Source organism: Hemiscyllium ocellatum, chromosome 10, assembly GCF_020745735.1.
Source record: "Hemiscyllium ocellatum isolate sHemOce1 chromosome 10, sHemOce1.pat.X.cur, whole genome shotgun sequence".
Taxonomy (NCBI): Eukaryota; Metazoa; Chordata; class Chondrichthyes; order Orectolobiformes; family Hemiscylliidae; genus Hemiscyllium; species Hemiscyllium ocellatum.
The window spans coordinates 65985758-66004989 of record NC_083410.1 but is presented as its reverse complement, the minus strand read 5'-3'; positions in this window follow the sequence as shown (position 1 = coordinate 66004989).

Here is a 19232-nt window from a genome sequence, read left to right as displayed (position 1 = left end):
ATGCGAGCATAAGAGGTACAGTTAGCAAGTTTGCAGATGACACCAAAATTGGAGGTGTAGTGGACAGCGAAACGGGTTACCTCAGAGTACAATAGGATCTGGACCAGATGGGCCAATGGGCTGAGAAGTGGCAGATGGAGTTTAATTCAGATAAATGCGAGGTGCTGCAATTTGGGAAAGCAAATCTTAGCAGGACTTATACACTTAATGGTTAGGTCCAGGGGAGTGTTGCTGAACAAAGACACCATGGAGTGCAGGTTCATAGCTCCTTGAAAGTGGAGTCTCAGGTAGATAGGATAGTGAAGAAGGCATTTGGTATGCTTTCCTTTATTGGTCAGAGTATTGAGCACAGGAGTTGGGAGTTCATGTTGCGACTGTACAGGACATTGGTTAGGCCACTCTTGGAATATTGCGTGCAATTCTGGTCTCCTTCCTATCGGAAAGGTGTTGTGAAACTTGAAAGGGTTCAGAAAAGATTTACAAGGATGTTGCCCGGGTTGGAGGATCTGAGCTACAGGGAGAGGCTGAACAGGCTGGGGCTGTTTTCCCTGGAGCGTCGGAGGCTGAGGGGTGACCTTACAGAGGTTTACAGAATTATGAGGGGCATGGATAGGATAAATAGACAAAGTCTTTTCCCTGGGGTCAGAGAGTCCAGAACTAGAGCGCATAGGTTTAGGGTGAGAGGGGAAAGATATAAAAGAGATCTAAGGGACAACTTTTTCACACAGTATGGAATGAGCTGCCAGATGATGTGGAGGAGGCTGGTACAATTGCAACATTTAAGAGGCATTTGGATGGGTATATGAATAGGAAGGGTTTGGAGGGATATGGACCGGGTGCTGATAGGTGGGACTCCAATTTTGGTGTCAACTCATTGACCGCCAGTTCCGATGTGACACAGCAAAGAACCGTAATGACCTCCTCAGGAGACAGGCATGTGCTACAACTGACAACCCACACTGCCACATGCACCCCTTCACAGATTTAGGCACTCTACATTCACATACACACACATATACACTCTCTCTCACACCCACAAACCCCCACCCCAGTTAGACAGACAGACAGACACACACAAAAACCCACATGCACACATATACATAGACATTTGTGGGGTGAATTTGTACTTGCAGAGTTACATTGTACTTTGCTCAAAAACTGCATGAATTCATGTAAGACTCTGTTAACTCACTTTTTAGATTAGAATCAGTATAAACATTATGGCACAGACAGAGAACACAGGGAGCTAACACCTTCAATATATTATCTGGCTAACAGCAATTGTTACAGTTAACCTGAGAATATAACCTTTTTAAAAAAAATTGTGACTTACATATGAAAGAAGTGAAATTATCATGGTATTCGAACAGATGAAAGACTCAACAAACAATCAAGGTATTTTTCAATGTGTAATTTCAGTTACATCACACTGTAAACGTTTGCTATAAATTCTGTGTCTTACAATTGTGTACTCCACAACTACCTGGTGAAGGAGCAGTGCTCCAAAAGCTAGTGCTTCCAATTGAACCTGTTGGACTATAGCCTGGTGTTGTGTGATTTTTAACTTTGTACACTCCAGTCCAACAGCAGCATCTCCAAATCATAGCGACATGGTGCAGATATAAGGAGATGAACAACACAGAACTGCTTGGTATAACTCACTAGCATTCACAGAGAGAAGCCCTCATCAAACTCCACCAAATTAGCCATTTCTGGTAAAATTCAGCCCATAGAAAAATACTAAAGCAGTTGAAGATCCATAATTGAGGCCTCATTAATACTTCACCGTCATTTAGGTCCTTGGAAAAGATTAAACATCCCTACAAACAGATGGAGCATAATTCCACTTACAGTTCTACCTCCAGGAGGAATGATATTCTCAATGCAGAGATACACACTGATTACAGATTTCTTATCTGTTATAAATGGGAGTAATTTAACTAATATGGGAAAGAATCAGTCAAGGCAAACTGCTTTGTCACCTCAACACCAGTTAGACTGAATTTCTGGTGATATTTCACTTCTGAAAATGGATCCTGTGTTGTCATTATTGCTTCCAGGTTGTCATATTTTTCTCCTAAATATAAACAGAATAATCAGACAGAAGGATTACTGAAATAATAAATGGCTTTTTAAAATTTGAATATAAAGACTTTCACAAATAAAGAGCTAAGTATGATACAATAGGCTTCTATCACTACTGCTTCAGACTGAGGAGTGGTAGATGAAGTTTAATTTGGATAAATGTGAGGTATTGCATTTTGGTAAAACAAACAAGGACAGGACTGATATTTGTATTTAATGGTAAGACCCTAGGTAATGTTGTCGAACAGAGACCTAGGGGTACAGGTGCATTGTCCTTTGAAAGTTGCCTCACAGATGGAGTGGTTGAGAAGGTGTTCAGTATGGTTGCCTTCAATGCTCAGACCACTGAGTACAGGAGTTGGAATGTCATGTTGTGGTTATACAGGATGTTGGTGAGGCTACTTTTGGAGTACTGCGTACAGTGCTGTTCACCCTGCTGTAAGAAGGATATTATTAAATTGAACAGGGTTCAAAAAGAATTTGCCAGAATGTTGCTGGCATTGGAGGGTTTGAGTTAAAAGGATAGGCTGGATTGGCTGGGACTTTTTTCATTGAAGACTAGGAGGTTAAGGGGTGACCTTTTACAGGTTCATGAGGGGCATAGATAAGGTAAATAGTAAAGATCTTTTCCTGAGGGTGGGGAGTTCAAAGCTAGGGGCCATAGTTTTAAGGTGAGAGGAGAAAGATTTAAAAGTGAACCGAGAGACAACGTTTTCACAGAGAGAGGTTTGTATTTGGAATGAAATGCCAAATGAAGCAACAGATGCAGGTACAGTTTCAACACTTAAAAGACATTTGGATAGGTATAGGAATAGGAAATGTTTAGTCGGATATGGGCCAAATATGGGAAAGTGAGACCAGTTAAGTTTGGCAAACTTGGTCTACATGAATTAGTTGGAAAAGATTAAACAATTAGTTGGACTGAAGGGTCGGTTTTCATGTATGACTATGACTCAATGACTGACTTCAAGTCATGGAATTGATTCAACACAACCTATCAAGCTCGATAAAGATTAACAGTCAGTTAATTAACACACCCTTCAAGGTATTTGCAAATATCAAAACACAGATTGTTGTCGGGATAAAAGCAGGTGCATTATAACACCCTCTAAGGTTATCATTTACTATGCACACATTCTCCAACACATTAAAATCAAATAGAACTGGAATTCTTATATCTCTAATATTATTTATGCATTATCTATTAAACTTAGCAAACTTGCTCTGGCTTATAATCAGACTTTTTCTAAACTAATAATGTTGTAATGAGTTACTAACCAATGTAAATTCTATGTTTGATTCCTCTATGTGCTTCCACATAATTTAAAATTTACATTGTTTCACATGGTCTTCTGCAGAAAGTCATTTGGAACAATGATATAAATATGTCCATTTTTGGAGTCACAGAATTTTACAGCATGGAAACTGACCCTTCGATCCAACTTGTCCATGCTGACAAATTTATCCTAAATTAATCTTAATCTCATTTGCCAGCATTTGGCCCATATGGCTCTAAATCCTTCCTATTCATGTACCCATTCAGATGCCTTTTAAATGTTTTAATTGTATCAGCCTCTACCATGTCCTTTGACAGCTCATTCCATGCACACACCACCCTCTATGAGAAAAGGTTGCCTCTTAGATCTCTTTGAAATCTTTCTCCTCTCACCTTAAACCTATACCCTCTAGTTTTGGACTCTCCTACCTGGGGAAAATGACCTTGGCTATTTACCCTATCCATGCTCCTAATGGTTTTATACATCTCTATAAGGTCACCCCTCAGCCTCCGATGCTCCTAGGAAAATTCCCAGCGTTTTCAGCTTCTCCCTGTAGCTCAAACCCTCCAACACTGGCAACATACTGTAAATCGGTTTTGAACCCTTTCAAGTTTGCCAATATCTTTCCGATAGCAGGGAGACCAGAATTGAATGCAGTTTTCCAAAAGTGGCCTCACCAATGTCTATACGGACACAACGTGACATTCCAACTCCTAAACATAATGCACTGACCAATAAAGGCAAGTGTACCAAATGCCTTCTTCATTACCCTGTCTATCTGTGACTTCACTTTCAAGGGACTATGAACGTTCATCTCAAAATTTCTTTGTTCATCAACGCTCCCCCTGTATAAGTCCTGCTCCAATTTGACTTTCAAAAATGCAACACCTCTGATAAATAAATCAGCCCATCAGATCAAGGTCCTGTTATACTCTAAGATAATGTTCTTAATTGTCCATTACATCATCAGTTTTACTGTCGTCTGCAAACTTACTAACCATGTCTCCTACATTCACATTCTGACCATTTACATAATTTTATATAAATGACAAAAGACAGTTGACCCAGCACTGCGCACCGCTGGTCACAAGCTTCAAGTCCGAAAAAAACCCCTGCACCACCAGCCTTGGTCTCCTACCTTCAAGCCAATTTTGTAATAAAATGGCTAACATTCCCTGGATTCCATGTGATCTGATCTTGCTCATCAGTCTACCATGAAGAACCTTGTTGAATGCCTTGCTGGAGTCCATATAGACCATATCTACCATTCTGTCATCACAAATGGACGTAACCCAGTCCAGTGGCTAGCAGCACACCTCTGTTGCTAATGAATACATTTTTTATACTGCTGAATTTACAACAGACAGAGAAAATTGGATCGAGGTCATTAGTTTAGCCTGTGACTTCAGAAGAATCAGGAGTTCAGCTCAGAAAAGAGAACAGGTTCCTCCTCGCAAAGGAATCAATATTTCCATTCTGAGGGAATCAGTTACTTCAGTAAACGTGGCTTTGTTTTGTGAAACTTCTAAGCTGTGAGTGTTTTTAAAGAAGTCTTCAAGTTGTTAGAACTCAAAAGAGGTTTAGACAATCAAAACTGAGAAGGTTTCATGGCAACAGACTCAGTAATAAGTAATAAAACTATCACAGCTGACCAAGTAGAGAGGTTGAGAAAATCCAGCTAAGTAAAGATAGGTTTTATGGGGAAAAAGGTTGAAATTATATTTTGTTATTTTTTTAAAGACCTTTCTAAATGATCATTTATATGTAACTGATAGCTTTGCTTGATTTATTTTCAATAATAAAAATCTGTTACTTTGTTAAAGATCATTTGCAGCCTCATATGTATGTTTTCAGTGATTAATCACCACAATAAACAACTATTAAAATTAAACTTATGATCTATTTCATTCTGGATTCTGACTTGTCCAGTGTGAGCTACAACTGAGATCATAACTGTACAAAGATAATTAAAGTATCATTTTTGATTCAAAACTTTAGTTCTGTTTCTCTCTGCTCCAGTGGTGGGAAGTCTGTTAAATATTTTAAATATTTTCTGTTTTTAAACTCAGATATTACAACCTGGCTGAAACCAGCTAAAAAGCAGTCCATGTGGGGACAAGTACTAATCTCAGCTTGCTCCTTTTCTGTCTGGATCATCAGTTCAGACCTTCAGATTCATTCAGTGACTTTAAGGTTTGGCTTCCTTAGCCTTAAAATTGAGAGTAAGCTTCCAAAAATACCCAGATCTTAAATGGTTCCAAACTAGGGTTAGGATTATCCACCTCATGAAAATGAGGATGAGGTGTATAAAAATGCTCATGAAGGAGAACACATAATCTGAAAAGAAAGAGTAAAGTATAGTATTTATAGAAAATTTAATCCACAAAAAACACTGAAACTCATTGAATTTTATACTGCTCAATATTGAAGCCCCAACTGTAGGCATGGGTGAATTACAAATGAGGTAAATGTTTAAAAAATGTACATACTAATATTCAAATGGTTGTTCAATAGCTTAAAGCATCTTTATGATGTTTGTTCATGCCAAAGGAGATTGTTTCATTAAAGTATTAATTTGGGTAGATTGATTGACAATGTGTTGTTGTAGAGGTAAAAACAATGACTGCAGATGCTGGAAACCAGATTCTGGATTAGTGGTGCTGGAAGAGCACAGCAGTTCAAGCAGCATCCAAGGAGCAGCGAAATCGATGTTTTGGGCAAAAGCCCTTCATCAAGCAATGTGTTGTTGTAGACATAGTAATTGATTTATATATGCATAAACTACATTGCCATAATGTTATATGTTGATTGCAGTTATAAGCAGATATCTGCTTGTAAATGTAGCATTATTTAATCATGATCATTTGAAACAATGTCCATTGTGTTTTAGAGCATAGGCAGGGCATCATTCTTTGAGCATCCTACACAGTAATAACTGGAATAAAAAAATGAGAAGAGAATATATTTCACATCTTTTTGATTAGCATACAAGTAGCATTACCACCATTTGAGGCATAGCTAGTTGAGTTCAGGATCAGACCTATTTGGTTTTTTGAAATATTGAAAAATGTCTCAAGACTATATTTTCTGGGCAACCTGTGTCTACAAGACTACAGAGACAATCCTGTATGATTAGCAACTTGATTATATGTGCCAAGACATCAGAGCAATAGACTTTGAAACATTTCACACTGTTTGCATTCAAAAATAACCCATTTGCTGAAGTACTTTTTGTTAGAACATCAATCTCTGCCGAGAAATCAGATTTATTCCCATTTTCCTGAAGACTGTATGTGGATGTGTGTGTGTGTTTCCATGTGTGTTGGGTTATTTACAGAGATAATCATTTGTACTTTATATTACTGCCTGTGTATCTTAACAAATTATTGCATCTTCATTGAATAAGATTTATTTTGATTAAAAGTCAGTAACTGTGTGCATTAAGAAATCTGTTCAAAAAATATTGTTTTTAAAGCTTGATATAGATAACAATTGGACAGAAGGAATAGCAGCAGTTGTGATCCTTTTGGCACACCAAGCCAGCCCTGCCATTCAATAAGATCATGGCTGATCTGCTGCAGACTTTAATTGCTTTCATGCCAGCTCCTCACAGCCCTCAACTCCCTGATATTTAATAAAAATTCATCTACCTCCTCTTGAAATAATTTCAGTGATCTAGCTTCCATTACTTTTGGAGGTGTAGAATTCCAGACATTCACTGCCCGTTTGGTGAAGAAATTTGTTTCATTTAATTTCAGTTTTAAAATGAGTGTCCTCTTACTGTGTAACTATGTACTTAGTTCGGGATTCACCAGTAGTGACAACATCTCCTCAACACCTACTCTGTCAAGCTCACTCAGGACCTTGTATGTTTCAATTTGCTGAGATATTTGTATCATTGATAGTCACAGGTAAGATGCCAGAAGACTGGAGGTTGGCTAACATAGCTCTACTATTATAAAAAAACTGGTAAGGACAGGCCAGGGAACTATAGACCAGTGAGTCTGACGTCGGTGGTGGGCAAGTTAGATTAGATTAGATTAGATTTTATTAGATTAGACTTACAGTGTGGAAACAGGCCCTTCGGCCCAACAAGTCCACACCGACCCGCCGAAGCGAAACCCATCCATACCCCTGCATTACCCCTTACCTAACACTACGGACAATTTAGCATGGCCAATTCACCTGACCCGCACATCTTTGGACTGTGGGAGGAAACCGGAGCACCCGGAGGAAACCCACGCAGACACGGGGAGAACGTGCAAACTCCACACAGTCAGTCGCCTGAGTCGGGAATTGAACCCGGGTCTCTGGCGCTGTGAGGCAGCAGTGCTAACCACTGTGCCACCGTGCCGCCCAAACCACTGTGCCACCGTGCCGCCCGTGGAGAGAATCCTGAGGGACAGGATGTACATGTATTTAGAAAGGCAAGGGCTGATTAGGGATAGTCAGCATGGCTTTGTGTGTGGGAAATCATATCTCACAAACCTGATTGAGTTTTTTTGTAAAAATAACAAAGAGGATTGATGAGGACAGAGCGATGAACGTGATCTATGTGGACTTCATTAAGGCATTTGACAAGGTTCCCCAAAAGTGACTGGTTAGCAACATTAGATCTCATGGAAAACAGGGAGAACTAGCCATTTGGATACAGAACTGGCTCAAAGTAGAAGACAGAAGGTGGTGGTGGAAGGTTGTTTTTCAGACTGGAGGCCTGTAACCAGTGGAGTGTCACAAGGATCAGTGCTGGGTCCACTACTTTTCATCATTTATATAAATGGTTTAGATGTGAGTCTAAGAGATATAGTTAGTAAGTTTGCAGATGACATCAAAATTGGAGGTGTAGTGGACAGCAAAGAAGGTTACCTCAGATTACAACATAATCTTGATCAGATGGGCCAATGGGCTGAGGAATGGCAGATGGAGTCTAATTTAGATAAATGTGAGGTGCTGCATTTTGGAAAAGCAAATCTTAGCAGGATTTATATGCTTTGGAGACTTTGGCGAACAGGTTCTACTTTCTCCTTGAAAGTGGAGTTGCAGGTAGATAGGATAGTGAAGAAGGCATTTGGTATGCTTTCCTATACTGGTCAGAGTATTGAGTACAGGAGTTGGGAGGTCATGTTGCGGTTGTACAGTACATTGGTTAGGCCATTTTTGGAATATTGCATGCAATCTTGGTCTCCTTCCTATCGGAAAGATGTTGCGAAACTTCAAAGGGTTCAGAAAAGATTTACAACGATGTTGCCAGGTTTGGATGATTTGAGCTATAGGGTGAGGTTGAATAGACTTGAGCTGTTTTCCTTTCAGTGTCAGAGGTTGAGGGGTGACGTTATAGAGGTTTATAAAATCATGAGGGGCATGGGTAGGATAAATAGACAAAGTCTTTTCCCTGTGATGGGGGAGTCCAGAACTAGAGGGCATTGGTTTAGGGTGAAAGGGGAAAGATATAAAAGAGACGTAAGGGGCAACTTTTTTGTGCAGAGGGTGGTACATGTATGGGAATGAGCTGCCAAAGGATGTGGTGGAGACTGGTACAAATGCAACATTTAAAAGGCATCTGGATGGATATATGAATAGGAAGGATTTAGAGGGACATGGGCTGGGTGCTGGCAGGTGAGACTAGATTGGTATCTGGTTGACGGGGACGAGTTGGACTGAAGGGTCTGTTTCCATGCTGTCCATCTCTATGGCTCTATGACTCTAAGAACAATCCTTATTCTTTTAAACTGTAATGTATAAATAGCTAATCTGCTCACCTTTTTCGATAAGTCACCTTTTTCATTCCAGGAATCAGCTTGGTGAATCTCTTCAAACTGCCTCCAGTACTAATATTTTCTTTTTTGAATATGGGGAGAAAAATTGTACACAGTACTCCAGATGTGGCCTCAGCAATAGTTGTTCCAAGATTTCCCCACTTATAAGCTACAATCTCTTTGAAGTAAAGGTCAACGTTCCATTTGTCTTCTTAATTATTTGCTGCACTTCTTGTATTTCATGCATGAGAACACTCAAATCCTCTGTACTGCACTTCTTTGGATTATCTCTCCACTTAAATAGCAACCTGCCTTTTGATTATTTAATGGAAGTACATGGCCTCACTCCTTCTGACAATATACTCCATCTGCCATGATTATGCACACTCACTCAAACTATCAATATCTCCTTGCAGACTCCTTCTGTGCTCATCACAAATGCCCTCCCACGAATATTTGTTTCCTCAAAAACTATGGATACATTACAAGCTGCCCCTTTTGTAAGTCAATATTTGAGGACCTTGGAATGAGGATTGTGCACTCCACTGACCATGTTTTTCCAATCTGAAAAAGACCCAATAATTCTGAACTTCTGTCTTCTTTGTGTCAACCAATCCTCAATCCTTGTTAATGCATTACCTCAATAGCTTCCCACCTTGAGCAATCTTTTGTGTGGTGCATTATTGAATACCTTCTGAAAATCCAAACACACAACATCTGCTAGTTCCCGAGAGAATGTGAGAACTGCAAATGCTGGAGAATCAGAGTTGAAAAGTGTGCTGCTGGAAAAGCACAGTAGATCAGATATCATCCGAGTTGGACACTTGGATCGCGGAGACGATGGGTTGACTGGGGCAGTCAGGTTGTGATTTTGTGTATATGGTAGACCTTCCAACTCAGCACTGCCCTCTTGACATGTCCGACTATCCATCTTCCTTCCCACCTATCTGCTCCACACCCCCCCCCCAATTTTTCACCATCACCACTGACCTACATCCACTTATAGCCCTCCCAGCAATCTTGCCCCCATTCCCACCTTCCTATTTATCTCTCAGCTCTATTGTCCAACCAGACCCCACCCCACATCTCTGCCATACTCCTGATGAATGGTTTATGCCTGAAACATCGACTCTCCTACTCCTCGGATGCTGCTTGACCTGTTGTGTTTTTCCAGTACCACACTTTTCAACTCAAATCTATTAGTTCCCCTCTAACAACTGCAAGTGCAGTTAGATTCTCAAAGACCTCCATTGCATATGCCCAACCTGGGTTTCCTTTCGCAAAACCATACTGAGTCTGTTTGATTGTATTAAGCTTTCTAAATGTTTTGATTTCTCCCCCTTCCCCCTTCCTGCATTTTCAAATGACAAGTGTTCGGCTAACTGCCTGTAGTTTGCTGTTTTCTCTCTCCCTCCCTTTTTGAATGGCTTTTCAATTCGCTGGAGCCCTCCTGGAATCCTATAGGTTCTGAACTATTTTAGCAGATGCCAATATCTCTATAATATCATGTCTCACGGGGATAGTGCACTGGAAATCAAACCCTATATTACCCAGCATTTTCATGAAAGTTAAAGGTGTTTAAAAATATGTAAAATTCTCCAATTTATTTCTCTTTCAGATATAGGTTGACAGAAAGCACAGATCAGGTTTCTGTACTCAATAAGAAAGTCTATTGATTACCAACATATTCTAGCTACAGATATGTAATTGTGAAGCATTGATATATAAGTCTACAAGTTGAACTTCTAACCACCTCATAACACCCCCTTGACACACAGGAATAAAACATGGGTGTCATGGACAGAAGGAAAGACTGGGAAGGCAGTGCACTGGTCCCTGTCCACAAGGTTTACTGAGATTGAATTTGCTTTGATCAGAAATCTGTTTCTTGATCTTCCTTCATCAGATATTTTCACCTGTTTTTAGGAAGCATGTGGATGACTGTTATAAAGATCTTTGATTTGTCAATTAAAAGTCACAGCTTACAGTGACCAGAAAGAGGGTAATAAACCATCTATCTTCAGGCTTAGATTGCTTTTTACTGCAGAGAAAAGCTCCTGACTTTGTGGAGCTCCGGTTGCTACTTCTGAAAATTCATACCCCCAACAGTTCAGGTATGTGGGGCAGGCAGGAAACATTTGTCACCAAAACTGATCAATAGACCACAGACCAATTAGATACTTGTTGCAGTCAAAGCTCTACTCGTGTATGTCCCTTTGCTGCAGCTTGTCCACAAACTAGACTTCCCCTAGTGTTGAACAAGCAACTGCATGAACAGCACTGACACAAAATGTAAAGTTACTTGCTTTTTAAAAAAAGTACAGTAATCCTACAACAATCCTTGGCTTTTTAAACAGATTAATTCCCCTTTCAGTCCACAATCAAAAAAACAGAAAAATATAAAGATACGGTCTTCCCAGCAGCCATTTTCTTTAAAACCCCTGGATGCAGGTCATAAGGTTCTGGCAACTTGTCTACCTTTAGGCTCAATAGTTTGTTAAATACCTTGTGCCTCATCATAGAGGCTACTGCAAAACCTTGCTTCCCATTGGCATCTTGCTTATATCTTTGCAATGCTTATAGTGCCCTACACTGCAAAGACACAAAATATTTGCTTAATTATCAGCCATTTCCCTATTACAGGTTATTAATTCACAAGTTTCATCCTTCCAGGGCCCCACACTTACTTGAGCAACTTTCTTTCTTTTCATATACCTGTAGAATCTCTTGTTGTTTGTTCTTATATTTCTTGCCAATTTACTTTCATAGCTGAAAATGTGTTGCTGGAAAAGCGCAGCAGGTCAGGCAGCATCCAAGGAACAGGAGATTCGACGTTTCGGGCATAAGCCCTTCTTCAATTTACTTTCATAATCAATATTATCACTCTGTTAGTTTTGGAGTCTGCTGGTTCCTAAAAAGATTTCCTTATCCTCTGGACTCCCATCCAGTTTTGACACTTTAAATGCCTATGTTTTTGGTAGGATACTCTTCCTGACCACCTTTGTAAACCGCAAGCAATTTATGCTTCACATTGAATTCTTCTTTTTGACCATATTAATATGTTAAGATATAAAGGATTTAATTGGTCATCTATCAAAAGGATTTTTATTTCATGTTGTCACCTGTGGAGTAGTGGGTATTACAGAGACAGTGCACGCCTCCAACTTCAGTTACTGAAAAAACTGGGGGCTTGCAGCGAAGTACTCAGTTGAGACAACAAATTTAGCTTTGGCAGTTGGTAAGACTTTTCTGGGAGCAAATGATTTATCCTTGAATAATTTGCAAAGAGCATCCAAGGTTAGGTAGTTGGTGGTGAAGTTAGGTTACAGTTAAAAGTTGGGGTGAGCAAGCAGACAAAATTGTGGCAATTGCACAAGATTTGAAAAGGAAACTTAACTTCTTACTCCTTAAATGAGACAAGTAAACTTGGATACACAACCAGCTCCTCAAACTTTCTTGTCAGATAAAACATCTTTTTCAGTAGAGAGTGACACTAATATTAAGCTTTCTGTAAGTAGTATTAGTAGGAAGTATATACCCATACCTGTATAGTGAGTACACCTTTAGTGTGATGAGTCATACCAGAATCCAGAAGAACCAATTACATATAAGTCAATATTGTAACTGGCCAAGTCTCTACCACGATGTGGAACAATTTTGTAAAATATACCTGTGTACTAGATGATGTGAAAAATCTCATCCTGGAAACTCTTATTGTTTTCAGGATAAAATGTATTGGTGATTTTGAAAAAAAAAATGATTGAAAGTACATCTCAAGATGCCCTGAGCCAATTGTGTCTCCAAGATTCTAAAGACAACTTGTACCAGATTAATACATGTCAACTTGTGGCAGGACATCAAAGTAACAAAATCCTGAACATTCAACACATTGCCATTTTGCAAACAAGTACAACAGAATAACCCAGTGGCGAAAGTGTATTTTTTAATTTTAAAAGCCAATCTCAGCAGAGTAATCTGTTTCCCTAAAGACTGTGTGTGTGTGTGTGTGTGTGTGTGTGTGTGTGTGTGTGTGTGTGTGTGTGTGTGTGTTTGTGTGTGTGTTTGTGCGTGTGTGTGTGCGTGTGTTTGTGTGTGCATATGTGTGTTTGTGTCGTGTGTGTGCGTGTGTGCGCACGTGTGTGTGCATGTGTTTGTGTCATGTGTGTGTATGGGGATATTTAGTGGGATAAGCATTTATACTTCTATTTTCCTGGCTGTGTTTGTTAATCACTGAATGAGTATAACAAAACTATAATTCTGTTCATTCACAAACCTGGCTGATAGATCTTGTTGTTGAAAACTTGCATATCATCACAGCTGATGTTGCTACTGACCAAGGCAAATCCCAAAATGAAAACTACCTTAACACATCACATTTCATTTTGTTTTAATTAACATTAATTTTTTTTCACTGAAACTTAAGCACACAAGTCTGCATATTTGGATTTAACAACAGAACAGAAGTGAATTGAACAAAATTAATGAAAATTAAATGAATCACGCCAAGCTATCTAAATATTTTGAAAGATTTCAAAATGCACTGCAAAGCTAACTCCCATCTAATCCCTAATACCTGCTCTTTTCAGGTAACCAAAATCCAGAAAAAACTTTATTTCCCTATTAAATTTGTAAGTTTGACTTAACTCACAGCTCTTTCTTCTCTGTTCCTATTCTATGAGCCAAGAGGTTTTTTCCTTGAATACACACAAGTGAAATCTTAAACTTTCTCTGCTTTGAATAACCAATTTCTAACCAAAGACTTCTGTTTGAAAGTTTCACAAACCACAGAGGAACCTTAATTAACCGAACAAAATGGATGGGCAGCATTTCGTTTGGATAATTGATTTTTCAGTTAATTGATTCAATGCCTCTCCTCGAAGACACAGTGTTTTCTGAAGTTTCCTTTCTCATCACTCTGCCTGCCTTGCTCCCTCTCTCTGTTTCAGGGTTTGTTTCTGAGCAGAGACACACTTGTGTGTAAGGTACCTGCAGCATTGCTGAAACTCCCCCCCACCGATCAGTTCAATGGGATTGACACATCAAGCACTTGCTAAGTCTGCTCCCCATTCAGGAGAATGGCAGCAACACACGCGCGAGAGCCCCACCTCCCCATCCATCTCCACTCCTGCCCACCCCGTCCGACCCCACCCCTGCCCCAGTCCACCCCCTCTAACCTCATCCAACTCCACAACCCACATCCAGCACACTCACACAGCACCCCTTCCACACACACACACACACACACACACACATACACACACATGAGGCCACAAACACACAGCCCCCCCCAACAAATGCGCACACACACACATACACATGCAGTCACACAAACACAGCCAACACACACACAGAACTCCCCTCCACACACACAGCCACACACATATAGTCCCCGCACACACGTGCACACACACACACACACACACACACACAGAGCCAGACACACACACAGCCCCCTACACACACAGCCACACACATCCAGCCCCCACACACACACACGCACACACACAAACACACAGCCACCCTTCCACACACACACACAGCCACATGCACACACAGCCACATACACACACAGCCCCCACACACACAGCCCCCTCCACACACACACATACACATGCAGCCACACACACGTGCGCACGCGCACACACACAGCTGCCCTTCCACACACACACAGCCACACACACACAGCCCCCCCACACACATGTGTGCACACACACAGAGCCCCCCAACACACAGTTCCTCCACACACGCACACACTCACGCAGCCCCACACACACACATGCGCACACAGCCACACACACACACACAACCATACACACAACTTTATTCTGCAACTTTTTGACAAATTCCCACTCAGCCCTGTACAGGACAATGTTGGAGAGATTATCTGGGGTAATAGGGTTTGGGTACACTCCTGTGTAGAACTCCAGGGAAAGTGTGGGGAGAGAGAGGGGGCAGGCGGTCAGTCACTTGGAGATAGTGCCTGGGCTCCCATCGATGTCCAGGACTGTTTTTGGCAGCATTTCAGTAAGCTGGGTTCATTTTAAACAAAAGATGCGTCAGATTTGGAAACACCTCTTTGATGTAATGTTTCTTTAGGACATTGAGATTTTTTTGGATAATCCAAAATTCAGATAATTGATATTCGTATAATCGAGGTTCCTCTGCACACTGTCTCCGTGAGGGAACCTATTTCCTTAACTGTTCTGAACAATCTTCTTTTCTAAGAGAGACTAGACTTAGTCTGACCCCAGTCAAGTTACAATCAAACAGAACCCAAAAGCTTTTGATCTGACGTTTTAAAAACTTGCTAATTCTATATTTTGCTACAGCTAATGTCACAATCATCAACATTTCAGGGATCCTTGCAATCATATGGCCTCTCTGACACGAGCAGAACCTTCCAAGCCCTTGAATGACAGGCATTAATAAGCCAATTTGGAAAATCTGATGAGGTCAGCAGGAATGAAATTCTTGATGCTGAGAGAAGAAAGTTTCAACTCTCCAGCCAAGTTTGAACAGCAAGATGAAAATCTCATAAGTGAACAGTGAGAGGTCTAATTGCAACCCTTTATTTCATTGCCATGTCGGTAGTAACTGACCTCACTTAATTGATGTACAATTTCCAGTTTACTCCTTCCAGAAAGAAACTAGACAGCAATAATTCCCAAAGTGAAAGTCAGAATGGTTATTTGGTGACAGTAGCTCACCTTTAACTCCTCTGGACCTCCACCTTGGACAGCAGTCCAAAAGTCCTTGACATCACAGGACAAGCACTTTGGGTAATAACCATCTGTGTCCATGAAGTATGTCATCAGACAAGTACTACCTTCTCCACTGCACCATGCCACATCCCCAGTCCACTTATAATATGGTTCTGCACTTTAGTGCTGCACTTTGGGTTACATTGGAACCTTTCATGCGATGCTGCTTTGAGGACACTCATCTTGATTGTTCAAGGGACTTCTCATGACTCCTTTCTTATTCTCTTAATGTTAACTTACTTTCCATCCAATTTGAAGCTCACAGCACCTCTGCCATTTTTGAGCTTGTCCCCTCAGCCAGAGCTTACATGCTCACAGTAACTTTTGTCTTGGCATGTAGCACAGGCACAGAATGAGGTAGCTTGTTATGTTTGTCAGCAGTTACCAGACAAAGGGTTGGACATGTTGCTGTGTGGCATTGTGTGTCATAAATCTCACAGCTGCACCTTGATCCAGCAGCATGTGTGACAAACACACTGCATGAGTTTCAGCCAAATGATCATATTACAAAGCCTCAGCCTGTAGTCCTCAGTCAAGTGAAGAGATACACCACTCAGTCAATGGATCGTATCTGTAACTGGGCTGGAGAAAGCCTGCTCTACTCTATTAGTCTTGCAGTTTTAGTCTAGTGCTCCCAGTGGGTGTTTAGAGGGTACATAGATGCTGAATGTGTCTTGCTGAGAAGCAGGTGTACACTCCTCAACGTGAAATCCTACAGGGCAGTGGGAGAAGGAGTATGGCTTAGTCACCTCTGGAGTATCATGAGAAGAGATTTCTGTGGATTCTGTACTTGCTTCCTTCTCTGGTTGGTTGGCCATTAGCATTGCCCTGTCTCCTTGTCAGGAAGGAGCAAGGAGTGAGGTCAAGTTCCCTTATTCTCCTATCACCTTGCTATTGGTGCTGAACTCTGATGGATTGCACGGATATAGTTCAGGTCTATGCATATATCCAGTGGACTCTGAATGTGTGGAATCTAGCTTTCCATGACAGCAGTCAACCTGATGGTGACTGCTCCTCAGATGCTGCCTGAACTGCTGTGCTCTTCCAGCACCACTAATCCAGAATCTGGCAGTCATTGTTTTTTACCAACCTGATGGTGGAGACTGTTCAGATGTCACTGACACCTGCAAAAGACTTGGCAGAGAATGTGTTGTCATCAAGGGCTAGATGTTTGGGCATGTTAAAATACATTCCCAGTGGTGATAATGGGAGAACAGCCACAGCAATGGATAATGATTCTTTACAGAAATGGCCCGCATCAATATTTGCCTTCATGTGACTAAAAATCAGGAAAGGTCAAATTTTGTTTAATTGATTTGCTATACAGTTACCAACAGATTTACCATGTTATAAATACAGTTACAGTTAAAGGTACAGTTACATAGTTACAAGTGTATTTACACCATTACACCATGGCCGGCACTGTACCCTCACACTGCCAGAGACCCAGGTTCAATTCCTGCCTCAGGCGACTGACTGTGGAGTTTACACATTCTCCCTGTGTCTGCGTGGATTTCCTCTGGGTACTCCGGTTTCCTCCCACAGTCCAAAAATGTGCAGGTCAGGTGAATTGGCTAAATGCTAAATTGCCCATAGTGTTAGGTGCAGGGGTAAATGTAGGGGAATGGGTCTCCATGGGTGCGCTTTGGCAGGTCGGTGTGGACTTGTTGGGCTGAAGGGCCTGTTTCCACACTGTATGTAATCTAATCTAATTACAAATACAGTTGCAGAAATGCAGGTATGTTTATGCCATTACAGGCATAGTTATGTAGCTTTGCTATACAATTACATGTGCATTTACACCATTACAGGTGCAGTTATACAGTTCCAGAAATAGTTACAAACTTACAGTACTTGTACATCATTGCTATGGATACAGTTATACAGTTATAGGTGCATTTATACCATTACAGGTATAGTTAACACAGGTACAAATACAAAGTTACAGGTGCAGTTATATGGGTACAGTTACACAATTACAGGTACATTTACACCATTACAGGTATCGTTACACAGCCACAGCTACATGTTTACAGGTGCATTTACACTGTTGCAGGTATAGTTATATGATTATAGGTACAGTTACACAGTTACAGGTCTATTTACGCCATGACAGGTAAAGATATACAGTTACAAGTTACAGAATCGCAAATGTACCGTTCAAGTTTCAGTTATTGTGAAGTCTGATATTACATAGGCTAATTACATATTCATTGAGAACAAAGTAGAAAGGAGAATGGTCAACTGGCCAAACAGAATGTCCAATTTTTTTTTGTTATCTGTGAGCTAATTATTGACGCACCTTACAGTTGTGTGGCACTATATTTGATGATGGATCTACCATGGCTAAATTGTGGATATGTATAGAGGCAGTGAAAAGTTATCTTAGAATCCCTACAATGTGGAAACAGGCCATTTGGCCCAACAAGTCCACACTGACACTCCAAAGAATACCCCACCCAGACCCATTCCCCTATCCTATTACCCTGCATTTCCCCTGACTAATGCACCAAACCTACACATCCCGGAACACTATGGAGAATTTAGCATGGCCAATTCACCTAACCTGCACATCATTGTGACTGTGGGAGAAACTGGAGCACTAAGGAGAAACCCCACACAGACATAGGGAGAATGTGCAAACTCCACACAGACAGTCGCCCAAGGTTGGAATCGAACCAGGTCCCTGATGCTGTGAGGCAGCAGTGCTAACCACTGAGCCACAGTGCCATCCTGTGTGTAAGACATTGACAGCATTGATAGATGATTGTGGATAAAGTGGAATATATGAATGTTAGGCAGTCAGTTCTGAGTGATAAGGAGTGCTGCTGGGTAAATGATGGAGATGTGGTAGGTACATTGTACTGAATTGGTTTCTTGGACATTAGATGTAGTGTGAAGATGCATTCATTCACCACCAAATAATTCTCCATGTTTTGCTGCAGTGCTGCCATGTTCAGACTCTAGAGATTCATAATCCAGGTGACATGCTCCTTCTCAATATTTCAATGAGACCTTCCAACCACCAGAGGTTTGTTGCCTCCTTCCTGCTGTCCTGCTGCTCTTTGGTAGACTGCCCAGAGTAACAGTGGGGCCACCTGCTTAGCACAGAGACTGCAGACAGCAAGGAAAACAATGGCACAGTACCGAAGCCTCTCAACCCAATGTTACTATCAATCAAATGAGGTAAGCACAGGGAAAACTGCATTCTGCATAGTGTGCATCCCAAACCTGCTTTTGGTGAAAATCTCATATTTTACGCCAGGGTCACAGCCCCTTTAAGAAGTAGATTTTTCTGAAATATGATTCAGATAAAGTACTTTGCTTGCGGTAACTGATCATGTGACCATAAT